This window comes from Panthera pardus, unplaced genomic scaffold (assembly GCF_024362965.1).
Source record: "Panthera pardus isolate Hobbes unplaced genomic scaffold, ASM2436296v1 HiC_scaffold_16, whole genome shotgun sequence".
NCBI lineage: Eukaryota > Metazoa > Chordata > Mammalia > Carnivora > Felidae > Panthera > Panthera pardus.
In genome coordinates, this window is record NW_026526721.1 from 21,259,889 (window position 1) to 21,266,131 (window position 6,243).

Below are 6,243 nucleotides of genomic sequence, written 5' to 3' on the forward strand. Positions count from 1 at the left end.
GAGAAGGAAGGAGGCGAACATAAGAGACTCTTAAAAACTGAGAATAAACTGAGGGTTGATGGGGGTGGGAGGGAGGGCAAAGTGGGTGATGGGCATTGAGAAGGGCACCTGTTGAGATGAGAACTGGGTGTTGCATGGAAATAAATTTGACAATAAATTTCATATTAAAACAATAATATATTAGAAATTAAAAATAAATAAATAAATAAATAAATAAATAAATAAATAAATAAATAAATAAAATCTAGTTTGCCTAAAGAAAAAATCTCATTTAATTCCTACAATGATTCCATGTAGTATAATCTATAATTCCATTTTTAGTGATGAATAAATTGATGCATGGGAAGAAAAAACAAAGGAATATTATATACAATTTTGTAAAACTTTAAAACATTTTTCCTGTCATTTGTAGGAATAAATTAGAGGATATTTTTCAACTTTTCAATCAGCTTCTTTTAAAAAGAGCTCATTTTAGGGCACCTGGGTGTCTCAATTGGGTAATTGTCCAGCCTTTGATTTTGGCTCAGATCATGATCTCATAGATTTTGAGATCCAGTTCCATAATGGGCACCAAGCTGACAGCACAGAGCCTCCTTGGGAGTCACCCTCTCCATCTCTCTCTGCCCCTTTCTCTGCTTACATGTTTGTTCTCTCTCTCTCTCTGTCTCTCAAAATAAATAAACTTTTTAAAAATTATAAAAAGCATCCATTTTTTTCTTGACCACTTTTGAATTCTCTTTCCAAATTTCATTGGCTTATTTAGGAAAAAAAAAAACAACAACCCAGAAGTAGACTAAGTTGTTTTCCCCAGAAGCAAGGTGCTAATAACCTCTAAATTTTCATTCGTCATACTAAGCCACGATCACACTATTTAATCTCCCAATCATGATTACATGTACATTTTTTATTAAAAAGGTTGTTTTTGTTTAAAATTAAAAAAATAAAAGCAACTCATTTTTTAATATAAAAAAGAATTTTTCTCAGTTCTCAATATCAGAAAATATGTTTTTTTTAAATTTAATATGAGTTTTGTTTCTTTTGTGATTAATATTTCTGTTTTGCTTCTGCATCCAGAAGTACCTGAACCTTTACCCTTTAACTGATCATGTTTCCATTTTGGGGAGGCGATTAGAATCAAATTCACAGAACATCTCCAGGAGTAGAAGCATATGATATACAAATCTCTCAGCCTTAGGATTTTCCTATACATTTTTGCAATTCTCTCTGACTCATCTCTCAGAGATGACTATTACTGTCACTGTTTTACTAAATGAAAATTTTCTAATCACTGCAACATCTTTTGCAGAAAAAGTGGGATCTTGATAAGTGGCGAACAAAGTGAGCCAATATATCCAACCCAGAAGAATGCCGCCCCAACAAGAATGAGCTGAGTAACGGGCAGATGGATCCACTGTCTTCTCACACCCACAAGACATTTGATTCTTAGTGACAGCCTCAACTATACTAATTCAGGAAAAGTAATGCCCAGTTCTATATCATAACTTTTGGACTGTCTTTTCCAAGCTTCTGCTGTATTTCATTAGATCTAAAAGTTCTCTCTGGATGGAACTGGAGACTGTGATGCTAAGTGAAATAAGCCATACAGAGAAAGACAGATACCATATGGTTTCACTCTTGTGTGGATCCTGAGAAACTTAACAGAAATCCATGGGGGAGGGGAAGGAAAAAAAAAAAAAGAGGTTAGAGTGGGAGAGAGCCAAAGCATAAGAGACTCTTAAAAACTGAGAACAAACTGAGGGTTAATGGGGGATGGGAGAGAGGGTAGGGTAGGTGATGGGTATTGAAGAGGGCATCTTTTGGGATGAGCACTGGGTGTTTTATGGAAACCAATTTGACAATAAATTTCATATATTAAAAAAAAGTTCTCTCTGTTCTGCAGGAGAACATCAAGTCTAAATCAACTGCACCACTTATCACTATTATACTTGGTCAATGGTCAACATATAAGTTTCTTGGGGCATTAGTCCTATAGTTTATTCTTATCTCTTTAGTAATCCACTGGATTTCCATTTCCCTGATGGAGTTTATTCTTCATTCCCTTTCCTCTAACATGGCTGCTATGGACATTGCTTCTTCTGCTCCAATGTCAGTATCTTCAGCTGTACTCTTAACTCTTCTTGTCTGAAAGTTTCTTTTAACTCTATTTCTTAACCAAACACACTGCTTCCTTTTCACTCTACTCAAATAGAGGATCTTTATTTTCTCATGCTCCATATACCTCATGTTGGGATCACTCTATTTCTTATTCCCAAACTATTTCTTCTCAATCTTCTTGCAAAATTCAGGATTTTTTGATGATTGTGCCATCTTGATATACATCTCTTTATAGCTCTTCATGGTGTAATAATCATCCTCTTTTACAGATATTATCTGTGTTCATGTACTATCTTCATACCTGACCTACAGAATCCCTCTCCATCAAGATGCCTTCAAATACTTGATAAATATTATCATCCCCTAGAAACTACTTTCTCTCTTACATTTTTGTCACTCATCCTATGATCACATGCTGGATCATTGGGAACAAAAACATCTTTGAGGTTACTGTGTTAAACATCTTAATCTCTAACCATAGCCTTTTATCATCAAGGCGAGAGCCTTTCTTTTATATACAACTGATATTCATGGACCATTTCTTTTTGTTATTTTAACTCCCTTGCCCTTCTATCATTTTTAACTTTCCAAGAAATACCTATTTATGTTTAAAATCTATGTAACTTCTCTAAGCCTGCATGTATACAATCAAAAGCTGATGGAAAAAATCAAATAGGCACTACTATTCTGTACACTTATAGTCACCAATAACAACTAGTTCTTAATCACACATTATTTTTTATGATCCTCAAGGAACTTGGTTCTTTATCCACTGTTCATAAGCATTTCAAGTCATTTCAAATTAGATCGTATTTTCTCTTTCTTTTCCTCCCTAAAACTTACGTACTTCATATGTAGAAGAACAAATAAAATCCATAATATAGGAATTGCCCCAAATTCTCATACCCAGATTCATAATTTCAGCTTTCCTACCTTCCCTCTGCTACAATGAATATGTGTCACTTTGATTAAAGCACAATAAATACTTCTATCTACACTATGATTTACCCTTCCCATCTCCTTTTAGGAAACTTCACTGTCATTTGTCTCTTTTCCTAGAACATAAAATCTTTATTTCTACTCTCCTTGAAACAATTTTTTTAACTTTTAAAAAAATGTTTACTTATTTTTAGAGAGAGAGAGAGACAGAGACAAAGCATGAGAGGGGAAGAGGCAGAGAGAGACAGAGACACAGAATTCAAAGCAGACTCGAGCCTCTGAACTGTCAGCACAGAGCCCGACGCAGGGCTTGAACTCACAAGCTGAGCTAGATTCGAACACTTAACCAACTGAGCCACCCAGGTGCCCCAAACCAAATTATTTAAAAGTCCTTCTAACTGTCGAATGAAATCGTGCAGTGGGAAATGAAGTGATGTACCTCCAGTATAACCTTTAATTCAAAATCTTTTAAAAAGTAGAAATATATATGTATATATAAATGACTCATAGATATCAAAATGAGCCTCCTATATTCTAGAATTATGGAATTTTACATTGGAAAAATTAGGCTATTTGATATCCTATTGACGATCTTATTTTAGAGATAGAAATATTTTTCAATTACATAATTCCATAACAATAGAGCTATGCTTATAACACACATGTGTGCTTTTTTATTCTTTTTATTTTCACTAATTCAAAACTATGTTACCTAGCTTAGTATTCTTTCCTCATTTGCCTAGCTTTTTGTAGTGGTAAAGAATATTGTCTTTAAAATCAGACCACCCTGCGATTAAACCCTAGCTCATACAATAAGAGCTACTGTACAATGAATATTTCTAAGGCCTACTATACTAATAGTTATATTGTAATTAAATAGTGGCTCTCATAAGATTGTTGAACATTTTAAATGTAATCCTGCACACAAAACACTTGCTTGTTTATTCATAAGAAATACCAAGTAAATGTCAGTTATTCTCATAATAATTATTACCACCAAATCTTATTTAACCAATTATTCACCAAATAATCTCATTTATAGCAGGTAAGTATTATTTCCTATCAGACATCCAGGTTTACCATCAATTTTCCATTTGTTTGCAAATATTTACATTTATTGAGAATCTACTATATCCCAGCAACTTTGAAAATTGATGACAATTCAAAGATAAGAAAATTGACAAAGGTGTGAAGTCATTTGGGGCAGAGATTTTCATTTTTATCTCCATATCAGCATTCCCCCTAACATTCATGGTATTTCTTTATGGATCATACTTTCTTCTGTCTTCTAGGGTTAGACACCACCTATTCTATTATTTTAAAGACAATCTCCTCTGTGGAATTCTCTTTACCACTGCTAGTCCATACAGTACCTTCATTACCTAAAGGCATCGTTAAGTTATTCATAATGAATTTCTGCATAATGAATTACCACAAATTTAGTGGTTTAAATCAACACCCATCTGTTACCTCAGTTTCCAAGAGTCAGGAATCCAGGCATGAATTAATTCGGTACTTTGCCTCAGGAAGGATCTCTGATACCTGAATCAAGGTATCAACCCGAGCTGGGAATTCTCCTAAGGCAAGTCGGAAGAAAGACAGGTTCCAACCTAACATGGTTACTGGCAGGATTCAGTTCCGTACAGTCTTCTATAGTGCAAGACTTATTATTTTGGTAGCTATCAGCCAGAGGTCCCCCTCGCTTCCTAGCTGTATCCTACCTCTGTTCTACCTAGCTGTGTCGTACCTCCGTCCTACCTACGTTGGACAAAGGTAACCTTCAATTCCTTATCACACGGGCCTCTCAACCATGGCCATTTGCTTCCTCACAACATGAAAACCAAAAAGGCAATAGAGTGAGTCCCCTAGCAAGATAGAAGTTACAAATTATGTCATGCAATATTGAAGGCAATATGACATAACCTTTGTGATAGTCTACTGGTTAAAATAAGTTCACGGGTCTTGACACTTCTCAAAGAGAGAAAATGTAACAAGGTCGTGGGTACTAGAATTTGGGGATCATTGGACAGAAGGCATCTTAGAGACTGCCACACATACTGCTATGCATTGATTTATAATTTTATAAAATATTATTGGTTCAAGAAAATTGAATGTGAGTTATTGGAGGGCATATATTTTTTATATGTTTTGTGATATATTTGATAACTCATTTGAAATTGGATGACTTACTATATTCCAGTGTAGATTGGTAGAATTTGAATTTAACATTTTTAGGGGGAGAAAACTGGCTGAAGCAATGCTCTGTAGACCTTTCACAGGGTCTATAATGTGTTTATTTTCTCAAATTAATGAATAATAAGCCAGGCCAGTTTAGTGGAACCTTGAGAACTGTTTGAGAATAAATTTACCAGACCAAGCATCCTATTTAAAAAGAATATATTACGTGTAATTCACCCACAACTCCCTCTCATTTTATGTGACATTTAAGCTTTTTTTGGTTTCTGGCTATCAAAGTTAATTGTTTTCCTTATTCCAGATTCAGGGCATCTGCTATGTCACTAGGTTCTGTTGACTGCACTATAAAAATTTCAGCCTGAGTTATCTAAGTAATTGTATAAGAGAATAAGTAAGAAGATAATTAATAAAGTATAAGAACTAGACAGCTGTCCCTCTTAATATTATTTGTGGAAGCTCCAGACAGACTGCTGTTTGACCTTCTTAAATGAGCAGCTTGCTTTCAACACCCACAACTGATGTACATACATGATCACTTGGCTGTCAATACTCGGAACCATCTGTTAAGATGGCTGCAGTCCTGCTCTCAAAATGGTGTTCCAGTTTAGACTGCAGGTGCCAACTAAGTATATTGGCAGCCTGAAATTCTGAAAATGCTTCCTCTCGTTCTGCAGAAAGCAATGCCACATTAACACCCACATGGCTTCTTACCTCCACACCACCTGTTCATTATTTTTATGCCAAAAATATCCATGAGGAAGGCCAATAGTGAACAGTTGACGAAACTACCCTGGGCACCAATGGGATATGACAAAGTACAACATGCTGTCCTGGTTTTAAAAGCGACTGTATGGATTGTAAAAGCACAGAAATGTAGACATGAAAAATTATAGCACTCCAAGATAATTTTAAGAATAATGGATCTGAGAGTATAAGGTATTCAATACAACATTATCCTTATTATTCTTCTTGTTGGTGGGGAATAACTGCTTG